Here is a 10,318-nt window from a genome sequence, read left to right on the forward strand (position 1 = left end):
ATATCAAATTATGTTGTACGCCTGCAACTAAGATAATGTTATACATCAATTATATCTTAATTTAAAAAAAAAAAGAACTTATCCACCTTCAGGGTAGCATGGCATCAGATGGCACCAGGGTCAGAGTCAAGTTCTGGAATCTCTTTCCCAGGACAGACTTTCAGAGAAAGATCAGACCAATCACCCGATCTAGAGAGTTTCACCCAATCACCAAACACCACGTAGCATTGTGTAGCTTCTAGAGCATTTTCATGGAGCATTGTCATTTACATTACCTCACTGGAGTCTCAAAACGACTTTGTAGATTATGGTATCGCTATTGCATTTAGGAATACGAAGGAAATGGGATGCAATATGAGCGTGTCCTCTCTGTGATCACACAGCAAGTAAGAGGCCAAGGCAACACCAGAATATCCAGTATTTCACATAAGCAACTGACCGCAAAGATTAGGGCCAGGTCCCTGACACCGTAACGGCCGGGGGGCCGTTGTAACACCTCATTTGCCTGAAGCTAGCTCACCTGGTTGTCACCGTAACCCTATGAAGTGGGCACATCCCCAACTCCATTTTTCAGATGAGAAAATTGAGATACAGAGAAAATAACCTGGTGAAGGTCACCCAGCTGCCAAGTTGCGGGGGCCGGATTTATTTTTTTTTAATTTTTATTTTTTTAAGATTTTATTTATTTATTTGAGAGAGAGAGAGAGAATGAGAGATAGAGAGCACGAGAAGGAAGAGGGTCAGAGGGAGAAGCAGACTCCCCGCTGAGCGGGGAGCCCGATGCAGGACTCGATCCCGGGACTCCAGGATCATGACCTGAGCCGAAGGCAGTCGCTTAACCAACTGAGCCACCCAGGCGCCCCAGGGGCCGGATTTAAATCCAGATGGTCCGACTTTAGGTCTTAACCACTAACCACATGTCTGCAAGAAGAGGTGAAGGTATGTGTGACCACGCTTACCACATGCCTCCTGGAGGGTCTGCTCCCTTCTTGAAGGGCAGTGTCATGTTGGCCCCGAAAAGCAGGGAGACCCCTCCCTCACCAAGGCAGGGTGGGCAGATACAGACACTGGTCCCGCATATCAGAAGCCTCTGTGACCTCAAGTCCTGAACTCCCCAGAAGAGGGAGGAGAAGAGCATTTAAAGCTGAACCAAAATAATGAGAATGAACAGAGGAAGTGTGGTCCTTGCTCAGCCCCACAATAATCAGGGGTGCTTGAGGGCTAGGAGCAGCTCAAGCAGCACCCCAGAAATGTGCGCAGTGGCTTGGTATTACGGGGTGTACTCAGACAGTGAGGGCAGGTGCTGGGGCTGGGAGACAGCCCCACAGAACACAGAAACACAAACAGAAACTGTTAATAACTCAGATGCATCAAGAGTCAGCTAGTAGCCCTGACACAGTTGAGGCTCCCTTAGCCAAAAGAAAAGGAATGGCTTTTGCATTTTTCTTTGAAACTGCTCACTGTGGGCTGGTAGCTGCCATCCCCCAAATGTCAGAGAGGACAGGGGTCTGGAGAGTTACTGGATGAAGTGATTTGGCCCTGGTATCGGAAGGTAAATTGGCACGGCTCCGTGAGGCCCGGCTGCTGGGGTAACACGCATGACTGCTCCAGGACAGCGTGGGTTCTGACACTGGGCCCGGGAGGCCTGGCGGCTCGGAGACTGGGGGTTGGCGCCGAGAGCTGCAGAGTTGGACAATCGGACTGTTCACAGTTGGGCCACTTTGGGCTGTTACTAGTTCCAGCTTTTGCTGGATTCTATGTTTCTTTTTCAGAATCCTCTCCATTCAGGGTCCTCTTATCTGTCCTTCTGTTTCCATCCTGGTCCAACACAAAGGATGAGGTTAAATATTCAAGGATCCCCCTCCCCAATATCCAGTCGACTAACTCATCCATTTATTAATTCATCCATTAATCAGTCATGATTAGTCATTCCATCATTTACTGGCCCCTGACTCTATGCAGAGCCCAACACCAGGCACCATATATGCAGCATAAATCGGAGGAAGACCCTGCGCTTTCCTCGAGGATTTTCTAGACTTAATCTGGGAGGTCAAAAGCAAAAATCAGTTTCAGCAAGAGAATAATTAAGCAAGGATCTGCAAGTCACTTTAACTATTAGAGTCAGAAGGGAGGGCTGATTCTAGTTATTTAATAGTCCCTGGGAAAATTGTCCCTGGTTGCTGTCCCATGATGTTGCATCCACACTTCTCACAAGCATTTTTTAAAAGCAATCTCATTATGGAGAATAGTTTTGTGAGTGTCTACTACATCCTGGGGATTTTATGTCCATTGTCTGTCATCTTGGAATGAGGCTGCAAGATGGACACAGTTACCTCCACTTGCACACACAGCAACTTGAAGCCCAGAGAGGTTACATAACCCGTGCCAGTTCTCACAGCTAGTTAGGGACCTAACAGGTGCTTGAACTCATGCAGCAGAGATTCCTCCAAAATAGAAGGTTCTGTTCAGCTGTTTCACTGATGACCATGTAACTGGACCACCCAGACTTGGGCAAAAGGATTGACCAAAGAATTTCCAGAGAAGGGTCAGTCAGCTGAACTATGAATCTTTTTTTTTTTTTTAAGATTTTATCTATTCATGAGAAAGAGAGAGAGAGAGAGCGTGAGGTGCAGAGAGCTGGGGGAGGTGCAGAGGGAGAGGGAGAAACAGGCTCCCCGCTGAGCAGGGAGCCTGATGCGGGGCTCTGTCCCAGGACCCTGGGATCATGACCTGAGCCGAAGGCAGACGCTTCACCAACTGAGCCCAGGTGCCCCTGAACTGTGATTCTTGATGAAAGAATGATTTTGAGTTTTGTTTTGTTGGGCTTCTGGGTTTTGTTCATTGATTTAAGGCGAAGGAGTAGAGAACCAGTGGTCTGCCCTACATTCCTGGAGGGGGAAACAGCTTGAGCTATGTGAGCAGCTATGGCTGGAATTAGTTTATTAGATTTACCTGATGAGTCACAGAGCAAGTACCTGATAAAGGACATGTGACTGACGACAGGGGCAGAGGAGGGGCCTGTCTGGGAGTGCACACCCCAGCAGCAGGGGCTGCAGGGCTCAGGAGCCGGGGGAGGCAGGAAGGCCTTGGGGTAGCGAATGGGGGCGAGGGATATTCCTGAATAAGGCAAACAGGATGGTGCCAGCAACTTTCAGCAGCTTCACCATTTGCTTAGAGCTGGCCTGGAGGGAAGGAGATGTCAGGGCAGGTCCCACTCACAGATCACACAGTTTTAGTCCTTGAGAGAAACTCTGAAATTATATAAGTTAGCTGTCTTATTTTACAGAAGAAGAAACTGGAAGGCAAAGTGACTTTTCCAATTAGAAGGTAATTAGAAATACAGCTGAGTCTCTGTTGCTGATTTTTCAACTCCCTGTCATGTGCTATTTCTATCGTACCATGCTCTAGACCACAGCTCAGCAAACTCTTTCAATAAAGGGCCAAATAGTAAATATTTTAGATTTCATGAACCATACAGTCTCTGTGGCTACTACTCAACTCCTTCTCTGGCCTGAAGCAGACACTGGCAATGCGTAGACAGATGTGTGTGATGTATTCCAGTAAAACTTTATTTTCAAAAATCAGGTGGCAGGGGTGCCGGGGTGGCACAGTCGGTTGAGCGCCAACACTTGGTGTCGATTCAGGTCTGATCTCAGGGTCGTGAGATCGAGCCCCACATTGGGCTCCACGCTCAGCATGGAGTCTGCTTGAGTTTCTCTCTCCCTCTCCCTCTGCCCCCACCCCCTGCTCTCTCTTTCTCTTTCTCTCTAAAATAAATTTTAAAAAATCAGGTAGCAGGCTGGATTAGGTACATGAGCCATAGTTTGTGGACCCCTGCTCTGGATATTTCCCTTCTCCAAACTCCATGGTGAGGAGATGGTCAGTTTAGAGCCAGTGATTGGTAGTTTGGAGGACATATCTTCACCTTCTAAAATTCAGGGCACTGAAAGCAGCCAAGGTTCTGTGCTGCATCCTTAAAAACAGCAGAAAGAAATAGGATGCCAGCTCTGTGAACTTGAACAAAAAGAGATCATTTGAGGAAAAAAGGAGTGAGGAGAGACAACCCTGATAATTAGTACTTTCTAGCTCAAAAAGAATCACTAATGAGGAGTGATGTCCAATTATAAGGCAGAGATATTGCAAGTCAATTTCCCAATTTACCTCCAGCCAGCGTCTTCTTAATTTTAGAATGGGTTCAGATTATAGTTGATTGGAGAACCAAAACAGGTAGATAATTATCCCCCAGAACCATCCTTCTTACACTCTCAAGGGCAAATGGGTTCAAAAAAAAATTCAATCAAAGGCTGGAAGGTAATCTTGCCATATTACAACTCAGCTGTTGTGGAGAAGGAAGAACATCCCAGGGAAGGAATGTGGGGAAGGAAGAACATTCAGGGGACAAAGATGGAGGGAGAAGTAGTGTGAGCTCCACAAGTTCTTTACTTCACACAGTTTTATATTAAATAGGAGAACTTCTCTCCTCAAGACTTTGCAGTGAAGGGTTTAGATTTCAAACTTGGAAACTTAGGATCTTTTATAGGATAAATTTCCAAAGCAATAACTTTGTTTAATGGCATCTTTTTGTCTTTGGAATTTAAAACATTCTGGTAGATCAATATTACCTCTAGTTGATAAGAGGAATGACTTTCAAAACTTTTAAGATTCAGGATTTTCTACTTTCTTTTTTTTTACAATTTTATTTATTTATTTGACAGAGAGAGAGAGAGAGAGAGAGAGATAGCAAGAGAGGGAACACAAGCAGGGGGAGTGGGAGAGGGAGAAGCAGGCTTCCCGCTGAGCAGGGAGCCTGATGCGGGGCTCAATCCCAGGACCCTGGGGTCACGACCTGAGCCGAAGGCAGATGCTTAACGACTGAGCCACCCAGGCGCCCCAAGATTCAGGATTTTGTAAAGAAAATACTCCAAAGGGGCTCATGGTCCTGTGGCGTTTGGCTCACTTGAAAAAATATCTCGAATGTAAGGAGTCATAGAGATAACATTTTATTGGCCTCGTCCAGTCCCAAGAGTAAAGTCTATGTAATTGCAGCCTCTCCCAGCTGCCTATTTTCCCATTGTGGAAGTTAATCAGAGTTCTTGCAGCTTGGGAGAACCTTCCAGCTCCCCTTGAACCTTCCAACCTTGGTCATCACATCCAGGGGCAAGGGGGCGAATGGTGGCAGCAACTGTGGCACTGGGAATTTTAAAGTCGATTACAAGATTTCTTAGATGCACAATTTAATGGGAAACAAGTATAACTTAAACACTGGTTCAAAACAAATAATTTTGCGTGACCCTTTCAGGAGCTTAAAGGACAAGTTCAGATGATAACTACTATTACAAGCACCCGGGAAAGATCATGCTAGTGGTATTGGCTATATCTTCAAGTTTCTCAACCAACTCTTTTTATGCCCAAAGTTAGTGATCTCTTGGGCTTTAAGTCTACGAGTCTACACTGCTCATGTGAGTACCTCTCTGACATTCACTCCATTGGTTCCCTGTCTTCTCCAATCGAGGTGCTTTTGACGACTCTGAAAGGCAATTAAAAATTGCTGATCTTAGGGGCCTGGGTGGCTTAGTCAGTTAAGCATCTGTCTTTGGCTCAGGTCATGACCTTAGGGTCCTGGGATAGAGCCCCAAGTCAGGCTCCCTGCTCGGTGGGGAATCTCCTTCTCTCCCTCTGTGCCTCCTTCCCCCACTCATGCTCTCTCTTTCTCTTTCTTTCAAATAAATTAAAAAAAATAAAATCTTAAAAAAAATGCTGATCTTCCCCATTAGGTGATCTCAACTTACTTTTGGGTTCTGTGAAGTGAATTTTGATTGCTGGGAGCTGATTCCTTTTTATCCAAGAAGAAAGAATATGGAAACATTTCTGCCTTGCCCTTCACATTTGATTGATACTTTTCACTTTGAAAGCTAATTATATCTGATGTGAAGGAAAAATGGAATTCAGAAATGGGTGTTCTTTTCATGAATTTTCACTCTGAAAATGTGGGTCATCTGTTCAGTTTTTTTCAATTTACTTACCGACCAGCTAAGGTAACATTCCTTGTCCCCTAAGAAGAGTGAGTTGTGGAACTGACCATTATAACCCATGGTCTCCCAGAATCTCAGCCCAGGAAGGTCACTCTGTCCAACGCTTCACTCACTGCAGGAATGCTCTTCACATCGTCCATGACACAATTCTCTAGGGACTGGAGCCGTCCATTTTCAAGACAACCATTTCATTTCTGAATGGGTCTAATTGCTAGAACCTCCTTCCTTCTACTCAGACACATTCCTACGATACCTACCTGTTGGTTTTAGTTCTGCCTTTTGAAGCAAAGCAAAACAGATGGAATTTCAACCTTTTTGTCCAACTTCTGTCTTTGGGCACATGTGTAAGTTCTTTGAGGCACTCCATGGAAGAGCACTTTGAGAAAAATGAAAATGTGGTTACATTTGCTGTGTGGTCATTGCAGTTATCAGTGAGCTCTCGGTTAAACAAATAGATGAAACATGTTCCAAAGAAGTGAGAAAACTTTTGGGTACAATATGTTAGGCTTCTGAGACACGGGTAACCCCATTTCTGTACCACACATCACTAAAACCTGCCTGGATGGTGACTTCTCTCCCATCTGTAATGTTTACACAGATAATGAGATGGTTGCATTTTCAGTCTGACCAGAAAGTAAAGGACCTGTCTGTCCTATAAGACTTTCGGATGAGATACCTCAGATATATTTATAGACGTTAGCACTTAACATCAAGAGATTATAGTACCAGTTAGGAGAAATTTTTATCAAAGCTCCCCCACCCCCACCCTTTGGGAAACGGAGGAAGTATTATTCCTTTATTTATTCAACAAATATTTGAGTATCTATTATGTACCAGGCAATGTTCTAGACGTTTGTGTTACATTAGAGAACAAACAGACAACAATTCTTGGCCTTATAAGGCTTACTTAATGGGGAGGGGATTTAAAAATGAGCAATAAGTCTTCCAAATAGACAAGTAAACTACATAGTAGGTTCAAGGGGGCAGGTGCTTCAAACAATAAAGAGCAGAATGAGGTTAAGGGCAGAAACACTGGGAGGGCAAGGGTGAAGGTGGCATTTGTAGGTAGGGTATCAGGGTGGAGCTCCTGAGATGTGACAAATAGACAAGGACACTTACTGGGATAACCAGGGAAGTAGGAAGAAAACATAGAGAAAGTAAAATATAAAAATGTTGACTCGAGTATTTAAAAGTCATGGGTTGCTCTTAGAATGCTGCTGTGATTTGGTCCTTGTGACCAGTAGCTAAGAAAGGAGGTCTCATCTTGGGTGTGTGTGTAGGTCTGCTTGCCCAGGTGGGAAAGGTGAGATATCTGATAAAGCCAAATGGTTTTTTTTTTTTTTGTAAAACTCTGGAAAACCTGACAGGTGAATCTGTGTGGTCAGAGTCTACTCAGGTGGACAGCCTAAGGCAAGAAGGTTGGACCCTATCCAAGATGGGGCCTCCACAGTACAGAAGAGGAGAGCAGGGCCACTGTGTAACCACGAGAAAAAGATGGAAGAAAGAACTCCTAGTTCCACCTATTTCTACTGAAGGGTAAATACATAAAATGAATAAATTGCTTCTCAGCCTTTTGGCTAAGATCAAGTGTAGAAATTGGGTAAAATATATATCTCAGGCAGTATTTATCTGCAGCATTCTGAAAGCAGAGTAAGTCAGGGTGAGAAATCAGGGACACTCCCCCAGACTGCTCTGAGAAGGAGGTGTTTGCACATTCTCTTAGTTTCTATCAAAATTGGACATGTGAGAAATCCTGTGCCCAGGGCCTAAATCCTAAAGAAACTCACTGCTGAGCCAAAAGACAGGATGTGAATTCAAAAGCATGCCTTGGGTCTAGAAAGACAAAGGACGGAGACTTTGTCAGAAGAAACCATTACCTCAAGGGTTAAAGGTCTATTGAAAAGGAGATCAAACAATAGGGAGCACAAAAGGGACTGTCTTGTTCTTTGAGTTGAGTTCTTTGTCTTATTCTTTGAGTGTTTTGGTCCATACTTGTGACATTTCTCTATGGTGGTTCTACCACACGACAGCTTCCTTTAATACCTAAATGAGTTTTATGTGCTCTTGTGGGGAAGAACCTGAGATACCACAGAGTTGGGGGAATTTAGGTCATAGGAATACAGAGTTTAATGAATGGAATCCCCCCACCCATGCTTTTACTCTTAAGGGCCGGGGACAGCTCATTCCACCTATCAGGCACTTACACAAGAAATCTAGGCCTCCCCCTCCCCGCCGCAAAGTATTTGAGAATTGAAAAATGTATTGACCCAAAAGAAAGCTATAAAATTAAAATTAATATTTAATTTGCAGAACATGACATGATGACTACTTCTTTCATTGCTTAATTTAGTATTAATAAAAATTACACTGTACTTGAATACAATGTATAGATGTATATTTTCTCTTTACAAGAATTCCTACATAGACACAGGAGCTGCTAGGAAACCACTGGCTATTTAAATTACACGTAGCCTAATAATTTCAAAAGCAACAATACAATTTTAAAGTTTATAGTGAAAGAAAGAAAGGAAGGAAGGGAGGAAGGAAGGAAGACCCTCTGATGAAGGATGTGGGGAGTTTTTTTTTTTAAGATTTATGTATCTGAGAGAGAGAGAGAGCAAGCAGGGCAGCTGGGGGAGGGTCAGAGGGAGAGGGAGAGAGAGAATCTCAAGCAGACTCCCTGCTGACACAGGGCTCAATCTCACAACCCTGAGATCACGACTTGAGCCAAAAATCAAGAATCGGACGCTCATCCAACTGCACCACCCAGGCACCTGGGGGATGTGGGTGCATTTTAATACGTGTGATGTGGAGTGGGGCTGGGACCTCCAAAAGTAAGGCTAGGAGCTAAGAATGTGTGAACATAGCCTTGACCTGAGATCATATGGTGGATGGCAGGGGACAAGCACCCATTTCATCTGTAGTCGGGAAGCCAAGGTGTATAAAGATAAAATAGCAATTACATTATAAGCGTTAGAGAACAGGTTTCCAGTTCCCGCCCCAGTGTTCTGCTCTAGAAAAGCCTTTTTGCTGCCACTTCCTGTGCTCTAACTCTGCCCAGCCCCTCACGCTCACCTCTACCCCCCTCTTCTTTCCATAACATGGCCTCATTCATTTACTTCAGTAGCTCTTTTCTGGAACAAATTCTCACATAGCAATCCTTTCCAGAATGCTACAGTGACAGAGTTCTCAAAGGCTTTGATTGATGGGATTGGAAACCCTCTTTCTTTTTGGAAATATTTATATTTGATCCCTTTTGGACAGACTGCGCATAGCCAGAACTTATCACATTGCTGGAAATCATGGGCCGACTCTAAGAGGCAGAAGCCCTGAGTCGGCCGAGGCCTGGGAGAGTAAAGATTAATATCCATTTGTGCTTTGCCATCCTCAAGCCCTGATAACTGTAAATAACGTTTGGAAAAGATCGGGGTGCATCATGATCTATTACATGGTGGCCGTGATTCTGGTTGTTATGTCTTCTACAGAGATTTATCTTTCTCTGCTGTGACACAAATCATGGTCCTCGCCTGACACTCTGGAATGTACATATGATCTGCAGACTGCAACAGTGATGAATTTATGTTTCTATCATCACATTTTTCACCTGAGCTAAGCCTGACCTCTTGCTCCAATTTGGAGATGTATTGAACATAAATTTTTGAAAAATCTCTTTGGTTTTGCCAGCATTCTAGTAAGACTCTCTTTTCCACTTGCTGGGGGTGAGGGGCAATGAGAAGTCACTGCAGATCATGAGAAGGTCAAAACAGAGATAAAAACATTTTCTCAATTTTTTTTTTTATCTGTTATTCTTTTTGCATAAATGGTGTAGTGAGTAAGAGATCAGTACAGACTCGCCTTGTTCCAGCAATCAGCATCCTTATTAAGGGGGAGAGAGCACTGGCAGTTAGATCTTTCAAAATCTAAAAACCAAGAAGAGTCTACTAATGTCTCCCTGGGTCTTTATTTGAAGTATGTGTGGGCTTCTGTGGACAAGTGTTTGCGTCTGTGTGTATATATACACATTAGTCCCACGAGTGGGGCAGGCAGTTGAACCCAGGCTTTTTTGGGGTGCCCTTTCCTGCAGCAATTTTCTCTGCAACAGGGTCCAGAGACCCGAGGAGGTCGTCGGGAAGTTCTACATGAAAATGGTATATTTCTTTGGATTGCATTCTTTTCTTTGAAGTGTGGGAGCAGTATGAAATGAAAAAAAGGAAAGAAAGAAGAAAAAGAAAGAAAGAAAGAAAGAAAGAAAGAAAGAAAGAAAGAAAGAAAGAAAGAAAGAAAGA

At 44.0% G+C, this 10,318-nt stretch overlaps 1 pseudogene; it reads left to right on the top strand.

Annotated features, from left to right (window-relative positions):
• Positions 1 to 7,589: 7,589 nt before the first annotated feature.
• Positions 7,590 to 7,769, top strand: LOC112828917 (U2 spliceosomal RNA; annotated as a pseudogene).
• Positions 7,770 to 10,318: the final 2,549 nt, after the last annotated feature.

The sequence above is a fragment of the Callorhinus ursinus genome, unplaced genomic scaffold (genome assembly GCF_003265705.2).
Source record: "Callorhinus ursinus isolate GAN/ISIS: 27379988/994484 unplaced genomic scaffold, GSC_fseal_2.0 scaffold13, whole genome shotgun sequence".
Classification (NCBI taxonomy): domain Eukaryota; kingdom Metazoa; phylum Chordata; class Mammalia; order Carnivora; family Otariidae; genus Callorhinus; species Callorhinus ursinus.